Raw genomic sequence first — 21,583 nt, 5'->3', positions numbered from 1 at the left:
TTTGATCTGATTATTATCCGATTCAAACTAAGACCCGAACCCGAAAATAAATGTGTTGCAAACCGACTTAAACCCGACTCGATAAGACCCGAACCCGAAATTACCTGCTACAAACCGACTTAAACCAGACTCGATAAGACCCGAACCCGAAATCAAACCTGACCGAATTGTGACCCGGCCCGAACCCGACCTGAACCCGGGATAGGGAAAAACCCGACATGACCCGACCTGAAATCGACCCGACCGAACCCGAACTCAACCCGGATGGAATATTGACCCAACACAACCCGACCTGATCATGACTCGAGACCCGAGATGACCCGACCCAAACCCGACCCGATGACCTGTTTTGACAGCTCTAGTGCACTGTGCCTTCTCTCTCATCTTTTAGGGTTTCAATTTTCTTGGCCGTTTAGGCCGGAAGTAGTCTAATTTCTTCGGAAATTAAACTATTTTCGACCCTTCTTCTTGCTTTTCATTGTTTTCTTTTCATGGTTTTTCTTGTTTTTGGTTTCTTTTCTGTTGATTTGTTCCCAATTTATTATTGGGTTGTTCCCAATTTATTTGGGTTTTTCCTGCAGTTTTCTAGGTTCTTGATTCTCATTCATGGATGAGAATTTTTTTAGGGTTTCAATAATTGGGAAGGAGATTTGGATTCATACAGGTTTAGGGTTTATCATCAACTCGTCGATCAGAACAATTCGTGCGCAGATTGCGAAGGGCTCTACTTGGAAAGATGTGAAATCATCGAAAATCACTGCTCGCGTCAAGCTAGAAGCGGTGGAGTACGAGATGTGCTTTAGGATGCAGAATAGTAATTGTTTTGATTGTAACAATTATGTATTTTCTTTGAATCTGTGGTATGCAGATACTTTTTATCATTGTAGATGCCGTATGGCTTATTATTAATGGATATTGTTCTTCCCCGTCAAAAAAAAAAAAAATCCTGTGCACTGTGAGAGGAATTTTTTTTTTTCTTTTTTTGTAAAGGAAAAATACAAATATTAAGAAAAATAACAAAGAGTGTAAAAGAGTGTGAATGTAATAAAATATGGATAAAGTAAGTGAGGAAGGGTAAAAAGGTTGGTGGAGATAAGCTAAAAAGGAATAAAATAACATACAGTTTTTTGGGTGTTACTCCCGGTTCACCCTTAGGTCTAATCAGGATTCGGGGCGAGTTTTGGGTGAAAGGTTACAGTCCCCTTTCAATTGTTGTGGCGGGGGATCGAACACATTCCTCCCTACCAAGTTCAGCCCCAATCACCACTGAATCAACAAGTAATTGGTAATAAAATAAGAGAAAATGAGTGAAAAATGATAAACATTGTTGAGCAAGAGGAGTAAGATAGTAAAGTTTCATGTCCGAAAATAAAAAGGACAATTTGTAATTATTAATCCAACATTTGCCCGATTTTCTTTAATTAAGCCTACCTATGTGATATTTCTAAATAATCCAACCTTTATGACTCAATTACTATTAAGCCTGGATGACCGGTTACCTGCTACAAAGTCAACGTTAAAAACGTTGACAACCTAAAGTTGGTTTCCCTCCTAAAATATTGGACACGTCATCATCACTTTTCACCTAAACAAGGATTTCATTTTTAAAAAAAAAACCCTTAACCCTTCTCTTCTCTGTACCGTGTTTCAATTCCTCTCTCCTCCATTACTGCTGCTTCAACCACAATTGTACTGGTTCATGACATCATCATCGATTTTCTTGTGGAAATAGGTGACTTCATCCACGCGCATTCAAATTTCGTCTCCAAAATCGTACAATTGAAGGTGAACTTACGAACCTTAGCGTTTCTGTTCCTTTTTTGGTAAATTTTGAATTTTGGGCTTCCTTGATGGTCAGTTCGTAAAAACCCGAGCTGTTGCAATAATATAGTTTTTTTTATGTTGTGGGATGTTGGTTATTGTGGTCTTGTTGAAAATTTAGAAAGAAAAAAAAACCTTGAATTTGAAGAAGATCTAGATCCAACAGGCAATTGCTTTACCCCAGTCATAGCAATTGCTGATTATTTTTTATGAACTTCGAATGGTGAGGTATAAGGGATCGACAATGGTGGAGAAGAGTTAGAAGAAATATAATGGAGAGGAGAGAGGAACGAAAAAAATAGCAATTAAAGAAAATAAGGGGGAAAGAAATAAAAAAAAATATATAATTGTTATATGCCACGTAAGGGTGAATGCCGCCTATAGCAGGTTAGTAACTTGTTAGGCTTAATAATAGTAGTTGGGTCATAAAGGTTGGATTATTTAGAAATATCGCATAGGTAGGATTAATTAAAGAAAATCGGGCAAAGGTTGGATTAATAATTACAAATTTTCCAAATAAAAATAAAGCACAATGTAAAGAACATTATGAAACAAGCTAAAACGAAAAATGTAAAGATCATTTTAAACGGATATAGTAGAAGTTAGGATAGTCTTCTCTCAAGATCGTAGCCTAACTTACCTAAAGAAATTAAAAAAAGAATATTATATAAGATCAATATTTTGGTGTGTCAGGACATGGTAACCTATAAAAGCAACATTGTTTGTCGCTTGGTTAGCTTCTCGACATATGTGACAAGAAGAAACTTCATCATTCAGCAGATGTTTGACATCATCCATTATCAATCGAATCTTCCAAGAATACAATGCTTTTTTCTGCAAAATATTAATACTTAATAAGTTATCACCTTCAATGTAAACATGACTAGGGATGTCAGTGGGGCGGGTTTCGTGGGAGACCCGCCCCGCATCCGCCCCAAGTAGGCGGGGATGGAGGTAGGTTTGGCGGGTGATGGGGCGGGGATGGGTATAAAAGGCGTACCCGTCATGGGTGATGGGGCGGGTGTGGATTTTGTGTTGAACCCGCCCCATCCCCACCCGCCCCGCCCCATCCCCACTGGCCCCACTTCATACCCGCCATGGGTGATGAGGTGAGTGCGGATTTATTTGCATGTCTAGGTGATAATATGAATTTGGTTGAGATTTTTAAGTTTCTTGATTGGATTTTTTTGTTATGACAGGTATTTTTTCGATTATATATGTTACTTTAGCCATAAGGTATTTTTTTTCTAAAGTTAACTTTCATTACTCCGTATATATGGAAAATGTTTGGTAAATAAGAATAATTAGGTGGGTATTGGGGCGGGTATTGAGGCGGGTATGGGGCGGGGATAAGAAGGAGATGGATACCCAGTTGGGTGGTGGGGCGGGGATGGATTTTAATTTATACCCGTTGGGGCGGGGATGGGGATGAATTTTGTACCCGCCATGGGTGATGGGGCGGGGATGGAGATGAAAATTTTAGGTGGGGATGGGGATGGAGGGACCTACATCCGCATCCGCCCCGCCCCATTGACATCCCTAAACATGACGAACGTTATGTTCAATAGCTAACAAAAGGTTGTTACACAGAGCGATACCTTCGTAAGGATTGGAGACGATTTTCCAAAATTCTACGTACGACTAACGATATTATTACCCGGATTATCACTAAGTACAACACCGACTGATATAGAATTATCACGAACAGAACCATCAAAATTAAATTTTACGAAGCTAGGGGTCGGGGGTGACCATGCATAACCTCGGATGGTGTTATGGGAGTGAGAAGTACATTTATTAGGAATACTATCATCCAAAGAATCAATATAAGTACGGATTTCTCATTCCTTTAAAAAAAAATAAGGCTCTAGTGTAAGTTATCATAGAAGAAGCAGGAGTATGCAGAAAGATGAGATTATTACGAGTCTTCCAAATACTCCAAAGTGAAGCAATGGTCTTTTTAATTAATGGGGAGGTTATATTACAGAGAAGCTTACGGAAAAGATCAAGGATAGTAGAGTCATGAATACAATTTCCCAGCCAAAGGTCAACAACATCCACATCCCAATATTCTCTAGTGATTGGACATATATTGCAACAATAACTGGTCTTGAGATTCTATTTGAGTATCACAGAGGGGGCATATATTAGGGATGTTAATATTACGACAAGCCAAATTGGTACGAGTAGGAAGATCATTTTGCAATAGTTTCCACACAAATATCTTGAGTTTTGGAGCAATATCTAGTTTCCAAATCCATGAAAATTCCCATTTGGAAGAAGAGGAGAAATTATGTGCTAACCAAGTGACAGATTTAACAGTGAATTTTCCATTACTAGAAAAATCCCGACAAGGGTCATCTATGAAATCGGTCATAGGTAAAGGGATACCTTTGGTTGGGTAAACTATGTCTGGAAGCACTACTAAAGACAAAGCACCCCATGATCATTTTTCAGTGATAAAATAGTCAAGTACGAGGTCCATATTTGGACAGCTAAGGCATTTAAATTTAATAAGGAAGCTAAATTTGTTGGAAAACACCAATTATCTAGCCAAAAAAGAATATGTGACCCCAATCCTACTTTCCATCTAAGTCCTTTAGTAAGGAGGGGTCCCATTTGAAAAATTTCTTCCAAATCCATGATTCTTTAGACTGGGGTTTACATGCAAAAAATGAATTATGTTACAAGTATATATTTAGCGTGAATGAATTTTACCCGTAAATTGTTATGATCGGATATAATCTTGACTATATGGCAATTAATTTGGATTCCTGGCTTTATGGTTTTTCTGCATGAAATATATTATTTATATGTCATAACCTAACAATTCAAGCAGCTTGTCGAACTTTTGTGTGTACTGGGGAGTCTGGTGCTTCAAAACGAGGTCTTGTTGCATGGGAGACTCTTTGCATACCAAAAGCTGCAGGTGGGTGGAATTTAATGTGCATTAAGACCTGGAATAAGGCTGCACTCTGCAAGCTTCTTTGGAATTTGGCCCAAAAGAAAGATAAAGTTTGGGTCAAATGGGTTAGTGAATATTACATCAAGGGGAGAAACCTTACCACCATTATTGTTCCATCTCAAGCTTCTTGGGTGGTAAGGAAAATTCTGAGTTCTATAGAATACTTAAATAGCTTTCCTGGTGGTTGTGCTCTTATTAATCAAATGCATTTTTCTGTCAGGTATGTCTATAATCAGTTAAGGGTGATATTCCTAATGTGGGTTGGAGAAAGCTTATTTGTAATAATCCTGCTGCTCCTTAGTGTGTTTTTATAATGTGGTTAACTATTCTGAACAGAATGATAACTTGTGATAACTTGATTAAGATTGGTGTGCATTGTAGTTTGCAATGTACCCTGTGCTCGATAGAAAACGAATCAGTTAATCACCTATTCTTTGATTGCGAGTATTCTAAAGTTGTTTGGAGTACCATCCTTCAATGGCTGGGAATTTGTAGAAGGCTTGTGGCGTGGGATATGGAACTACAGATTGCTGTTAATCAGTTTCGTTCTATGGCTGCTCGTCAGCAACTCTATAGAATGGATTTTGCTACTACTGTGTATGTACTGTGAAAAGAAAGAAACATGAGGACATTTCAGACTGTTTTTCGCGACCATGCTGTTGTAGTGAAAGAAATCCAGTCATGGTTCATGCGAAATGCTTCCTAAAGCCTAAGCTTAATAGTGTATTATCTTAGTTATGTTTTGGTGGTTTATTATGTTTGTTCTGAAGCTTGTTTCAGATTTCGTTGTTGTGGTTGTATGAAGTTTGTACTAAACGTTTATTTGATTATTAATAAAATCCTATTTTACCAAAAAAAAAATACTTTTCCTAAATAGTAGTGTTGCAGACTTGCAGTATAATACAGTGATTTAGGCTTCGTTCTATTGGACTTATTTTGGCTGAACTTATATTATCTGAACTTATCTGAACTTAACTAAACATATCTGAACTTAACTGAACTTATCTGAACTTATTTTATCAAAATAAAAACTTATTTTGTCCGAAATAAACTTATTTGTTTGTGAAAATCTATGAAAAGAAAAACTTATTTTTGCTGAACTTATTTTGCCTGAAATAAGTGAAAATAATTCGAATAGAACCGAGCCTTAATAACAACATATTCTTTCCTAATTCCTAGATTTTTTTTAATTAAAATATTTTATAAATTATTTCATAAGTCATGTTTCTTATTTTTGAGGGAAAATCACGTATCTTATTAGAATAACGTCATTTTATTTTTTGATATACTATTTTTCACTAAAATATTAATTATTTTTTTCAAAAAAGAAATACTTACCTTCATTTATTTAATAAAACAATTAATTATTCTTATTAAAAAAAATTTTATTTTATTTTGAGGTAAAAAATTACAATTTTATTAATATTACACCATTTATTAAAGTAAATGATGGATTATTTTTTTATCTGGACTATTTAAATAAAAAGTTAACTAATATTCAGGGTTAATTTTGTCTTTCATCACGAATTAGTTGAGTTCTTCAAACAACGTTAATGGAAGAATTCAATGCTTCAAACAACATCAACGGAGCTTTGAAAAACCAACATCCAAAGATATTATGCTAATGTAATTTAAAATATTTTAATATATAAACTCAAAAGTTCATTTAAATTTATGCATAATGATAAACAAATTTAAATTGATAATTTAAAAGTCTTTATTATAATTTTATATTATAAAACCGTTAGTGTAAATCATCAACTTGTAATTAAAATCGATGGTGGTTTAGGAAGAAGAAGGTGAATGAATAAATATATGGACAACTATATTTTTATTTCAAAGATTATTAGAGATGATGATGATGGAAAATTTTATTTTAAATTTTTGTTGAAGAATCGCAATAATATGTTAGATTTTTTTTAAAGATGATCGAACATAATAAGAGATGATGGTGATCATCCATAATGATTGTTTCATTGTAGATAAAAAAAAATTATAGGAGTGGGATTAAAATGCAATTTATAATAATTAAAGGGTATAAAAATATATTTAATTCCTCTCTATTTCTTGTAAACAAACAAGCCTTAAAAATTATTTTTAGATGGATGGCCACGATTTAATCAATACAATCTAAAAGTCCAGATTTATCTAAGGTTTTGAAGTCGTCATAGGTAGACGACCTTCACAAAATTCCGTGTTCATGTTACCATGTCATTTTAAAAATATAAATAAATTATGGTTACTTTATTGAAAAAAAGCTACTTTATGGTTTGGGCATTGATTTTTTTTTTAATATGTTTTGGGCTTATATTGTAATCCCATATTTATATTTCCTAAAAATTAGCTTGATTATTTTATACTAGTCTTATATGCACGCTATGTGTGCGAGATTACATAAAAGGCTAGTATTTCAGAAATGGTTATCGATTACATTGACAATTATAAAACTTGTATAAAATTGACTCAATTGTTTTAGTACACATAATTATATTGTACCTAGATAGCAACAATCTCTATTCTAAAATGATCAATGTTTTTCAATATAAGAGACAAAAATAATTAAAAACATTACATTATAAGTTGCAACACTCAAAAGCGACCATATACAACAAATTAGGTAGAACACCACTACCTTTTTTTTCACATTACTGGTTGGTTTTATTAGACTCAAGCGTATATCTATTTTTATTTGTTTCGTGTATGCATTGATTCAAGAGAAGAATATATTTACATGTACCGGGCGCGACCGACTCCTACCTCTGAAAAAAATAGTAATAGGAGTTTTGGGGGATAAATAATTGAATATGAAATTGTGTTTGTTTGATTTACTCTTTTTTCTTTAAATTGTTTAGATTACGTTTATTTATTTGTGGCAATAATCAATCACGAAAAAATTCAGTAAATTGAATGGCAAAAATTAGTTGAGTGATTTTAGCTTTTCTTATTCAGTCCTTTTAGATTTGACAATTAATATATTTTCTGGAATATTTTATGGTTTTTTTGGTAATTAGTGATGAGTCATATTTGTATAGGGTATTTTAGGCACATTTAGGTTGCATTATTAGGCATTTATATCATTTTAGTTGCATTTAGGGTCACATTTGCATAAGTTATCGTGGTCGTACTCTATTACGCCCCGTTTGTTTTCTTTAATGTTTCAGGTGATTTCACGGTCATTTGGATGCTTTCTGAGTGTTATGAGTTGATTTGGATGATGAACGGATGGAATATTGACTCGAGGATCATTACATGTCTCTAGGGATACTTTTGAGTCAACAACGAAGCTAAACGCTATTTTTCTAAGCATCAAAACGGACAAGCGTTCACTCTTTTGATGATATCTCAAGCTCTACATGTCGGAATGAGACGATTTTGATTGGACTAGAAAGTAGGATTCAAGATCTTTCCAACCACAGGTCACACGTCCCTATAGGCATTGTAGAACAAGAGTTATGACATAAATAAGGTGGCTCGACTATCCGATTCGCCCACAGCCCACGACGATGGCCCAACTCTTCTCCTTGGGCGCGAAAACCAGCGACCAACCAGTGGGGCCGCTGGTTTCTCCGCCCAACTGACTTCCGTGCGGGTTCGTTGCGCCGCTTCTCGTGATCGTTCAATTAAATGATAACTTATGTAATTATTATTATTTCCTATTTTGTTTAGAATTTAGGAAGCATATAAATATTTCAAGGGAATTAATTTATTTTCCCTTATGCTTTTGTTTCCCTTATGATTTAGAATTCCCTTAGAACTCTTTTTCACGTTATTTTCTACTCTTTCTTTTCCATTGTTGAACCCTACCTTTTCAATAATTCAATTCATCAATCTAAGGTATTTTTCATAATTTCTTTTGCTTTAATTCTTTCTTTATATTTTCGTTCCTTAGATTAATTCGTCCTTTGATTATGAATCTCGTTTTTATTATTAATTTCATGCTTGTTAATTCAATTATGAGCGAGTAGTTATATTCTAGAGCTAAGTAAGGGAAGCCATGTTTATACCATGAATGTTATGCATTAAAGTTTGTTAATTTATAGATTATTGATTGAGTAATTCCAATTGATTTGTTTTAATTGTTGATTCATGTAATTGGCCAATATCGTGGATTGATTATCTAGCTAATAGGAATTAGAATTGAAAGATCATATTCTTAGAGGCTTGGTGCAATTGGCAATTCTGATTATGTTAACGACCGTACTGCATATGTTGGATTGAAAGTGTTAAGACCCGACCATAGGATTAACATGTAGTTACTTGGCTTAGTTTATTCATTTCTGGATTGATTTGTGTTCTTGGATTGGTATAAGCATGGTGAACCGAACAGACGCCCTAGACCTTTAATTCATTGATAAATTACGCATTTATATTATTGCTTTAGTTTCGTTAGTTAGTAAACCAAATTCAACTTTCGTTTATTGAAATAGTTCGTATAATTGGGCAAAAACTAATAGAACTTGTCTCCCTGTGGGATCGACCCGTATTTGCTAAGTATCTGCTAACAACAGACACCATGCACTTGCGGTATCACTTTTTAATTCATCAAGTTTTTGGCGCCGTTGCCGGGGAGACGACTAGATTCCATTAGTTTTAGTTTGATTGTTTGAAATGTTTCCATTGTCTCATTGGAACTTTTAGTTCCAATTGAGGCAAATTTCACTGCGTTTTCTTGTCTGTTGTTTATGCCCAGGTCTGCTAGAACGGGTACCTTGGTTCCTCCCGATCCCGATCTTGGTAAGATTCTTCGACAACTAAAAAAGAAACAACGGAAGAAGAAGCAGTCAGGGTCCCAAGACTCACATACTCCACCGAGTCCACGATGTCTAAATGCCTGAAATCATATGGGGTGCCTTCCTCGAGCAGTGTTCCGACTGGGCTTACGATGCCAACTATCGAAGCAATCAACTTTGAGATCAAGCCATCTCTAATCTCCATGGTCTCACAAAATCAATATGGTGGTCATCCATCTGAGGAACCCACCAACCATCTGCAAAGGTTCAACCAACTATGTGGCACTATGAAGCACCAAGGGGTTACTCAAGACCAATTGAAGGATATGTTGTTTGGTTTTAGCCTTCGTGATAAGGCATAAACATGGTTGAACGATGTCAAGGAGACAGAGTGGAGTGTTATCTCACATGCCTTTCTGGAAGAATTCTTTCCGCCCACCAAGACTGCTGAAATAAGGCACAAGTTGACTACATTCACGCAAGAACCTGGAGAGTCACTCCGAGAAGCCTGGGATAGATTCAAGGCATTGCAGCGGTTGTGTCCGCATCACAATATTGAAAAATGGTTCTTGGTTCAGATTTTCTACCATGGTTTGCAAGATGAAACAAAGAACACGGTTGATTCTGCTGCTGGGGGTGTTTTTCTTGACAAGGAAGTGGATACAGGTTATGATTTCCTTGCCAATCTAGATTGCTGCCAATCACTATAGCACCACCAGAACCACATCTAAAAGGGGCAAGATGGACGTTGATTCTTATGCTCTATTGTCCTCACAAGTGGAAGCCTTGAACCTAAAGATCGATGCTTTGAAGGCCCCTCGGTCTGGTACTCCCCCAATGAGTATCACATGTCTAGTGTAGCTCCAGTGACAACTTCTTACTGCGAAGTATGTGGAATCCAAGGTCACTTGGTCATGAGTGCTCTTATAGTCCACAGGATACCACGCGAATGGAGCAAGTGAATGCTTTTCAACAGAGGCAACCCGATGACCCATATTCCAACTCATACAATCCAGGTTGGAGGAATCATCCAAATTTCTCATATCGGAGCAACAATGTTCAAAACCCTCAACCCCAACAACAATGGTCACAACCAAAGTTCCATCCACCTCACCCACATGTTGTCAGGCCTCCATTTCCACAAGGAGCCCCACATAATGTTCCCCCGGGGTTTAATAGACCCCCGCACCATGGCTATCAACAACCTCCTCCTCATATCAATGTTACTCTAGAGCCTAACATGGATGATCTGTATAAGCTCATAGAGAATATGCAGAAGACCTCAGAGATCGCTCAAAAGAATCACGATGAGAGCATAAAGGAGTTGAAGAATCAAAATAGAATGTTGGAGAACCAAGTTGCTCAACTCGCTGATTCTTTGTCAAAAAGGCAACCGGGCAAACTTCCAGGGCAATCTACTTCATCTCAAGATCACACTAGAGAGAGTGCTTGTGCTATTGTTCTTCGGAGTGGTACTACATATGATGCCCCCTCGGTACCTACTGATTTTGCGTATCTCGAAAAGGGGAGAGAGGAGGCTAGAAGAAAGAAGGAAGGAGTCAAAGAGAAGGTTATTGATGATTCTCGCCCTTTTGTTCCCCGATTTCCATTTCCTCATCGACAAAATAAGTCAAAGGGTGATCATCAGTCTAGTGAAGAGGCATATGTTGAAAGAAAGATTGTGGATGTAGAGGTCGAAACCCCAGGTGTTGAGAATGAAATAGAGGAGAAGGAGAGCGACAAGGAGAAGGTTAATGATTCTCCTTCTTTTGCACCTACACTACCATTTCCTCACTGAATGCAGAAAACAAAGGTTGATCAACAGTTCGGTAAGTTCTTGGCTATGGCCAAGAATCTCGAGGTAACGATTCCTTTCACTGATTTAATATCTCAGATTCCTATGTATGCAAAATATTTAAAGGAATTAATCACTAAGAAAAGGGATCTTGGTGGTGTAGAGAGAGTGGCTCTAACTGAGGAGTGTAGTGCTATGTTACACAACAAGTCTCCTCCTAAACTAAAGGACCCCGGTAGTTTCTCAATCCCCTGCCATATAGGTGCTTTATTCATTGATAAGGCTTTATGTGATTTAGGTGCTAGTGTGTCCGTCATTCCACTCTCTATTTATAAAAAGTTGAACATGGGAGAATTGAAATGTACCACCATTACTCTTCAAATGGTCGACCATTCTATTAAATACCCCTTAGGTGTTTTAGAAGACGTCCCCGTGAGAGTAGGTAAATTCTATATTCCTGTAGACTTTGTTGTACTTGACATAGAAGAGGACAACCAAATTCCAATAATCTTAGGAAGGCCATTCCTTCATACTGCAGGGGCAGTTATTGATGTTATGAAGGGGAAGCTAACCTTGACTGTAGGGGATGACAAGGTGACCTTTAACTTGTCTCATGAAATGAAAAGTCCAATGCAAGAAGTGTCCTGTTCAGTGATTGCCTCTGAGGCTAAGTTGCCTCATTCTTATTCTAGAAATTCTTTAAATAATGCACTTGATTTGAAAGAGTTTGCAGGTGATGATTACCCTAGTGATTTAGTTGATTCTAGTCCAATAGTTGGAGCAAGAAGTTCGGTACTCCATGGCACAAAGTTCAAAGTGAACGACCAACGGTTGAAGCTATACACTGAAAAAGCGTTCATAGGAAAATTGGAGACAACCTATCTCTCCGATCCACCCATCGACGCTTGATTTTTGAGGTTTGGAGTCAAGCTAATGACTTAAAACGAGCGCTTATCAGGAGGCAACCCGATTTTTAATTTTCCCTCATCTCATTTTTTTTCATTTATTTCAATTTTGATTTATTTTTCCATTTTAATTTAGTATTTTATTTTTATTTGATTAATTTATTGAAAAAAAATTGACAATAAAAATATTTTTCCTTTGAGTTCACTTGAATTCATAATTTTATTTATTTTTAGATTAGTTTTTGTTAATCGTACGTATTTATTTATTTATTTTGCATTTGATTTTACTAACGATTTTTTTTCCCTTTGAGTTCGCTTAAATTCATATTTTTATTTCATTTTTTAGATTAATTTCTCTTTAATCGTATTTACTTATTTATTTTTTTGTGTTTAATTTTTACTAACGATTCTAATTTTTGAGTTTAGTGGTGCTTGATTTTTTTTAGGATGTGTAGGTGCACGATCAAGTTAATTCCAAGAATTTTGATGCATCGACAAGCCTTAGCAACTCGCCCCAACACACGCGCAAACCAGCCCCCTCGCTCGCTCAGTCGCTGCTCGTGTGCGCGTTTTCCAGCGCGTAGGCAGCGGGCCCGCTGGCCGAATATTGCTCCAATTTCACACTCTTTGCCTTGCCCGCTGGCCGTCCAGCGCCCTCGCTGGATTTCCCGCCCACCCCTTTTCAAAAAAAAAAAAAATACAGAAAATAAAATCTCCAGCCACGAAACCTTCAATTCTCCCCTCCCCATTCACCACCACCATCCTCTACGTTCCTCTCGTCATCTTTCTCGGCGCACCAGCCTGCACACTCTCCCTCCCCCGACGCCAGCCCGCCACCCTCTCTCTCCCAATACAACTGCCATCACCTCACCGGCGCTACGCCGGCGTCGAACCACTCCCCCGACGACCCAGCCTCCCTCTCTTTCGCACCACCCTACAGTTTCCTTCACCACCGCGCCACGCCTCTCCAGTTTCCTCCACTCCCGCGCACATCAGTCAGCGGTTCGCCGTCCGCCACCTTCATACCACCAGTCGCCGGCCGCCTGTACTACGGTGGCCGACGTACCACCGCACCACCTTCCCTCCTCTTCACCTCTCCATCTCCCACCTCCACCATTATTTGGTTCTTGAATTTAAATCCTAACTTTTGAAATCAATTTGGGGGTTTTTAATTCAATTGTGGGCATTGGCAAATTGAGTAGTCTTGGGGTCCGTTTGCGAAATTCACGTGAGTTTGCAACCAATTTCTGATCTTGGTGGTACACAAAGAAGTATTAAAATTTCAAATCTTCCTAAACTTTATTTACTTGAATCAATTTTTAAAAAGAAAATGGGAATTTTGATATTAATATTGGTTGTTGAATTCGAATTGTTATTGTTGGTTGTGAATATTATATGGATTATTTGTTAAGATTGATTAACGCTCGTTGGCTGTTGAGTTTGAATTATTAGCATTGAGCGAATATTGTTATTGCTTGGATTGCTTGTTGGGATTGATCGTGGAATCTTGAAGTATGCACCGTCTTGGTTGATTGGAGTATTTTATATTGTGGTTGTTGCATCATGAGAACAACTAAACCAACTAGCTCTCACCCAAATCCACCACATCATGGAGCTCATCACGAGTGAGCACTTTCCATCTCTCTCCCTTGTTTGAGGTATATTGTTGCTATTTTCACAGTGAGGGCACTGTGTTTTGTTTTGCTTGGGGGAGGGATATCTATCCTTATTGCTTTCTAGTATAGTTTTATTGCTTTTTTAGGTGTTGTACGCTTTGTACCATCCATTAGGGGTGGGAGTTTACGTGCAACGAAAAAAATGTACTGCTTTCCTAGTGTTATTGTTCAATTTAGTTGCATTTTTTGCATTCATATGTCATTATACCCTCCATTGTGCAATTGACTTTCAAACTATGTTCGGGCTTTACTTGACTCTCTTGAGCTTCTTTTGAACTTAGTTATGATTCTGAAATTCAGTCGGTCATGCTATACATTGATAACTGCTTGGCATTGTGTGAACCAATTGAATGGCTTGCGGTAAGATGTTGGTCTCGTGTCAAGAATAGCTAGCCAATTATCTTGTAGGTCACCTTACTATGTGTTTGTGTGATTGATGTGACTTGTTATCGTATGATTTTGGCTTGAGATTCATTAGTAGTTTAGTTGCAACTCACGCATGCCACGTATGACAGAGGCCATTCTCTTAGGAAGCCTTCAGCCGAATTTAGAAACATCAGTTCCTGCCTTTCATACCCATGTTGTAGCCTTGTCCTTTTATTCTTTTAACTCCACAAAAATTGAGCCTTATTAGCCACGTTGGTTACTTTTCCTGAGTCTAGCTTGGGGGAGCCTCGGTGTTCGTAATGGGTTCATTGATGTTGATGGATTGGCACACTAAGCCAATATATCGTGGTTCGAGGCTATTTTTGGATTTGTGGTTCGAAAATGGTGTATATTATTGTTGGCACCCAAGCTTGTAAAAGTTAGCATTAGATTTATTTATGTACTTTCGACTTCATTCTTTAGTTTCATTTTCATAAAAAAAAGAGAAAAAAAAGGAGAAAAGTCAAAGAAAAATAAAAAAATATGTTTTTCGTTTTTGTATGTAGTTTGAAAGCAGGGAAAGGGGAATGAAGAAAGATCATTGACATTATATTATGTTTTTTCCCCTTGGTTATAACTTGGTTGATTGTTCGGGTTTCATGGTTCGATGGAGTTGGATTTTTGGCATTATCATGCCGACGCATTTAGTTCACCTTTACTCCCTAAGTTGGACCTTACTCTTACTTTTTCCCAAATTATACCCTACCCTTTCTTTTTACCTAGCCCCATTACAAGCTTAATATAAAGACCTCTTGATCGGCATGTTTGTTTTGTGATTGAATGAAAATTGTTTCTTGCTATTGTCATCTTACCCCATGTTGCATCATATATTTATATTCTACAAGGTATGCGCTGACGACTAGCTTGATTGAGAATAGTTTGTGGCTAAGCTTGGTTGTTTCGATCGTGGATCATGATGTTTTGTGGTTCTATTTGTATCCGAGCTAGATTTCTGTCTCAATAACTCTGTTTGATTGTTTGCTCGAGAGTTAGGTTGGTCTTACCATGGTTTTATGAAAGTCATGTGCGTCTTGTTTCTCTATCTTTAGTTTAGTGTTGCTTGGGGACAAGCAACTGTCTAGCTTGGGGGAATTTGATGAGTCATATTTGTGTAGGGTATTTTAGGCACATTTAGGTTGCATTATTAGGCATTTATATCATTTTAGTTGCATTTAGGGTCACATTTACATAAGTTATCGTTGTCGTACTCTATTATGCCCCGTTTGTGTTCTCTTTAATGTTTCAGGTGATTTCACGGTCATTGGATGCTTTCGGAGTGTTATGAGTTGATTTGGATGATGAACGGATGGAATATTGATGATAACTCAATAATATACGCACTTTATGTGCCATATTAGTCCATTGTTTGTCATATTTCTTTCATATTTTAATCTTAAAGTGCTTTCGATGTTTCTCTCCTCTGTTTGTTTTCTTTTGTTTTGTAGGAAGTAGCTCAAGTTGGTAGACCTCGGAGAAGATGTTGGTAGAGTGAGTACGAATGTATGATGTGTAGGAGCCACCCACGTTTACAAGGTGTTTACATTGTGATACAAACAAGAGTTCAAGACAAATACAAGATCACCGGGCAGCCAATACCACGGCGTACCCGTGGCCTACTTTACATCCCACACCCGAGTCGTGGCACTCTTATTTCGATCCGGTATTAAACATTTAATGAGCTAATTACTAGAGTTTAATAGTTAGTATACTTCTTATTATGTTTAGGTATAAATACAAGTAGTATAGAAGACCTAAAAATTCTTCGGTGACATTAGATTGAGACGCAGCATACGCAGCGACGAGAGTTTTGGAATGCGCTTCTTTTGTTCGTTGCTTTTGGCTAAATTACGTGAGTTGACTTTAATTTTCTTCTTGATTTATGAAATAAGAGTATCATTCAAGTTTAAATTAATAACAAGTTTATTGCTTTTGTTTTGTTTTGTTTTGTTAATAGTTCATTAGTTATGTTCTCCTTTTTCTATTATTTTGTTTGTTTAATTAATATTAATATGTGTGAGTAGATTTATAATCTAGGGTTAAGTAAACCCTAGTCATGATTGATATATGATTTATTCCTTTAAATCCCCAATTTAATTGTTTAATTGTTCTTGCTTAATTGATTGTACAACATTCAATACTAGATTAGGGATGATTAGTATTGTTATTATTCCATTGTTTTAATCGTAACAAGAGTTAGGTTTTGACGGATTTGAATATTTCATTTAAGGACATGAATTTCTCTCCGAGAGTAGGTAGAAGGGATTGTTAGGGAGTTATGGTATTAAGTTTAATGTCTTTAATTTGCATGATTCCACGGGAGTAGGTCTTGATTGCATATTAGGGAAGCCATTGATACTCGGGAGAGGTTTATGGTACTATATAAGGTTTACCTTTCCTCGTGAACATTTATTTAATTAGTTTGGGGTAGGAATTAATCTTTGCATTGATTATTCTAGTGGTGATACTTAACTCTAGGTGTTTTTAATCCTTGATTTTAGTCTTATTATTAAGTACGTCATTAGTTAGAATTAGTTTAATTATCTATTCTCAATCGTTGTTTGGTTACTTACTTAGTATTAATTCAAGTGAGTTTAGCTAGTTTTTAATACATTAGTCTCTTGGGATTCGACCCTTACTTGACCGACTATATAGTTAGGAGGTCTAGTTAGGTTATTTTTGATAGGCACGCGACAGCCTTGTCAAATTTTGGCGCCGTTTCCGGGGACTAACGGTATTAAATTACTCCCTCCGTCCCAGATTAGTTGTTACACTTTCCTTTTCCGTCCGTCCCAGATTAGTTGTTACACTTCTAAATTAGGAATGACCTCACAATTATCATATTGTCTCTCTCTTCCCACTAAATTTTTTTTGTCCCCACACTCTCTCTCATTCAATTAAAAAAAATACCACACTAACTACTATCACATCTACTTTTTCAATAAAATAACAATTGATAACCAAACAACCACTTTATCACTTAAAACTTTGTGCAAAGGTAAGTGTAACAACTAATCTGGGACGGAGGGAGTAGTTATTTTTTGATTTATTTTTACTAAGTACATTAGATTTGGTTATTTGCTTCGGCTATTATTCTTGTTCTATTTGATATTTTGTTTCCAGTTTCTCTTGTTGCATGCACACCCGACGTACAGGTTCACCAAATTTGACTCCTATTAATCTTGAAATCGATGCTACTGCACGTAAGCAAGGGACTAAGAGGATACATAATAAGAAGAAGGAAGCAATGGGTGGTGAAGCACTTGTCAAATTTCGTTGGGAATATGGTATACCGGACACAACCACCAGTATACTTTCTAGTATCGTTAGACCAGCCGTCACTGCATCACATTTTGAACTGAAGCCCGAATTTATCCAATTCATATCAAATGATTCATTTTCAGCCTCACCTAACGATTGCCCTGTAAGTCATATTGATAGCTTTTTGGAGAAGTGCGATACAATGAAAATCAACAATGTAAGTGACGATGCTATTAGACTTTGCCTTTTCCCTTTCTCTCTCCGGGATAAGGCAAAGGAGTGGTTGAGAGATTAAGGTGCAGGCTCATTCTATACATGGGATAAGCTAGTCAAGGCATTCTTAGTGAAGTTTTTAGGCCAAGAGAAAAATGCCAGGCTAAGAAATGAGCTAACCATCTTTCGTCAAACCGATGATGAGTCATTATATGAATCTTGGAGAAGGTTTAAACGTTTACAAAGGCAGTGTCCTCATCATGGGATTCAGGAGTGGTTTTTTATCCAGACTTTCTACAATGGGCTGACACATAAGTACCAAATCTACATTGATGCTGCATCAGGGGGTTCTATCACGGAAAAGAATCCAACCGAAGCTACGACATTGATTGAGAAGATGGCAGCCAATGATAACTATCATCCCAGTAGTCGGAACAGTGTTAGAAAGGGAGGTAAGTATGATTTAGATGCTCTAACTATATTGACTAGTACTGTGCATGCTTTATCACATAAGATCGATCAATTTGGAGCTGGATCTTCATCATTGGTTGCCTCGTGTCAGCTTTGTGGGGTGCAAGGACATACCCCAATTCACTGTCAGTTAAACACTTCAAGAAACACTTACCACTCTGGTGGAAATAATAACTTTCACCCATTCAACACCAATTTCACCCAACAATCTGGTTTTCAACAAGGGTCACCCATTAGTCCACCGCAACCTCAAACTTCTAAACTTAACCTTGATTCTATTTTGGAGACTCTTGCTACTTCTCAAGTTCAACAAAAAGAATTAATGACCAAGCAATTTGAGTTACAAGCCAAGCAGAATGAGCACTTTGAAAAATCCATCCAACAACTCATTGCTCAAAATAAGGTGATAGAAACCCAACTTGTTCAACTTTCACAACAAGTGAGTCATTTATCAAAACCTCGAGATCCACCAAAAATCCAAAATGAGCAATGTAGTGCGATCTTTCTTAAAGATGATGGAGCGAGCGTGGAAAGATTTGTTGAGAAAGATGGAGAAGTGCTTGGAATGATCAAGGAGAAGGGTGTGAGAGAAAAGGTTCCCATTTATGTTGCTCCAGCCCCGTACGAGGACCCTGTGCCCTTTCCTCAAAGGTTGACAAAGAGTGTGCTCGATAAGCATTTTGGGAAATATTCTGAGACTTTTAAGAAGGTATATGAAACTATCCCTTTTTCTGACCTTTTGATTCAAATGCCTAAATTTGATAAGTTTTTGAAAGAAATATTAGACAATGATAGGAATTGTGATAAATCAGAAAATGTGAGTGTTAATGAGTTGTGTTGTAACACCCCGACACTTCTCTCTTTTCTAAAATAACTTTTTCACATAAAACGTAGAGAATTATCAAGGCATTATCGCCCGTGTGAAAACGTAACGGCTTATTCAGAATTTTGCAGCGGAAAACAGAAAACTAACTTTTAGGTTTATAAATAATCGATTACATATTAAGTCCAAAAAAAACCAATTAACGGAAATAAGGAAATACAAATAGTACGACAAATTTCAAGTCCAAATTAACAAACCCAATCACTTAGCAAAACAAATCTAAATACAAGCTCTCTAATCCCGATCCCAATGATGCATCATCTTCAAACCTGTAGATGGCAACGCTTATTGATCCTTAGAGACTGCTCACCAAAGATGGGTCATCACAGGATCAATAAGGCATAACCATGATCAACACACATAAACAAAGCACGTAATCAGCAAAGCTAAGTACTACATACTAAAACAATAACAATCCTAACATGATACTATTAGACATAAGTAAGGGCAGACAAAACATGATAATTTGACGACCACACTTGGCTAGACTAGGCTAGACTGGACTAGACTTTTATAGCAATAATATTATTTTAATTGAAATAGGCAATGGACCGAGTTTTCTAGCTAGAAGCTTCACTAAGGAAGACGAGGTACGGGCGCGACTCCGTAACCTCAGTGACCTGCGATATCGAGGAACATTTGAATAAAAATAGGACACGGTGATCAATCCGGTCCGAGATAAAGACCATGGGCTACCACCATGAACCCCAACTCCTGTTTGTCCGTCACTTTAGACGTGCACAGTCTAAAGTTATTGCTACTCAGTTTCACTTTACATAATTTACAAATTGAAACCCTGTTATGACTCAACAATCACATAAGGCATACAATCCACATTTATTCACAACTGTTTTTATCTTGGAATTAAGTAAGTGATCACAAAGGTATCAAACAAGACTCATTCCGATTAAATCCAACCTTTCCTTTAATACTGATCAACCCCTCTATATGGGTATAAGGTTTTAACTTACTAAACAAGGTCCTCGGCCCTCATAAAGTAGTGAAAAGCTAAAAGGGAACAAAAATCAATCGTTCTGAATCAATAAATATAAAATAATCTAGTGTTCCCAATCAAACATGTTTGCATCAATCATCAACTAACATGTTATAATCCTCATAACGAAATATATATGTTCAACATGTCCATCCAACCATATTAAACATGAAACTCTAACATAATCACGTCCATCAACAAATTTCAACTTGGTTTCAACAGATAACACACATTTTTAGCACACAGGTATGTACGTACCTTGTGTAAACAACTAATAGGCCACTTTAACACTTTCAAAAGTCGCCTAAAGAGAATTCTCTGCCTAAAACAACCAACAAATATTCCCAATCAACTTCTAATCACTCACAACAATAACAAAGCATTCTAAATACATCCTAAACATATTTAGAACATTCCCTAACATTAAAACTTGAACATTTGATTTCCTAGCATCATAATTATTCAATTAATTATCGAAATTCGTTGAAAACTTTTCAAAGCATCATACTTTAAATTTCCAGCAATATAACTAATTTCAAACTACTCCAAAACATACTTAACATGTTTGAAATCATAACAATAATAACTTTAATAACTTATAATCATCCTACCATGGTTTCAAAACTATAAAAACCTTGAAATTCATGCTTTAAATAATTAAAATTCTTATTTTAATTCGATCATATAATCTGAAATTTAAATTATTAATTCAGCAAAATACATAATCTGAAAATTCATAACTTAATAATAAACCATAAATTTAATTCAAGAAACATAAATTAAATCATTAAAACGTAATTAAACATTAATTAGTTTTAAGGGTTAAGAATTAACCAAAAGAGAGAATGAAGAGTGGTTGGACGGCGGTCGGAGATGACGCAGCAGCGGCGGTGGCGGCTGTCGATGTAACACCCTAATAATTCCTTGCTTTTATAAAACCATTTTCCAACTTAAAATAAAGGAATTACTAAAGTATTACCTCCACCGTGATAACGGTTAAGCCTATTTACCAGAATTACGCAACGGAATTAATGCCAACTAACTTTTAAAAACATAATTAATGAAATATCGAGGTCTCCTACAATTTGGAACCATGACGGCCCAAAACCAAAGTATAAAAAGTTCAAACATTTCAAACATAATTAAAGTATTATTAAATGGTTCGAAATACGAAAACATGCAACTCTGTCGATCATCCCAAGCCACATGATTCCGATCTACCAACCTGCTATATTATTCTACTCCCCATCAATGCAAGTGCAAAAGATAGATCATCATAGGGTCATTAAGCCGAAGGCCATGACCAAAACACACAAAGCATGTAGTCAGCAAAAGCTGAGTACTTACAAGAATAGAGTGAAATGAAACTAAAATATGCATCACTCACTAAGTACTAATCAACATGCAAAAGCCATATAATAATTAACAAACAAATCATGAATACAA

At 36.5% G+C, this 21,583-nt stretch overlaps 2 non-coding genes across 2 annotated transcripts; both read right to left on the bottom strand.

Moving 5' to 3' along the window:
- Positions 1-9,966: 9,966 nt before the first annotated feature.
- On the bottom strand, positions 9,967-10,072 carry LOC130471166 (small nucleolar RNA R71). The gene has a single exon (XR_008931828.1). It is a non-coding gene; the product is annotated as a small nucleolar RNA R71 (small nucleolar RNA).
- A 7,877-nt stretch (positions 10,073-17,949) lies between these two features.
- Positions 17,950-18,056, bottom strand: LOC130471072 (small nucleolar RNA R71). The gene has a single exon (XR_008931757.1). It is a non-coding gene; the product is annotated as a small nucleolar RNA R71 (small nucleolar RNA).
- Positions 18,057-21,583: the final 3,527 nt, after the last annotated feature.

Source organism: Spinacia oleracea, chromosome 3, assembly GCF_020520425.1.
Source record: "Spinacia oleracea cultivar Varoflay chromosome 3, BTI_SOV_V1, whole genome shotgun sequence".
NCBI lineage: Eukaryota > Viridiplantae > Streptophyta > Magnoliopsida > Caryophyllales > Amaranthaceae > Spinacia > Spinacia oleracea.
Note: the sequence above shows the minus strand (reverse complement) of the source record. Positions and strands in the feature narration are given on the sequence as shown.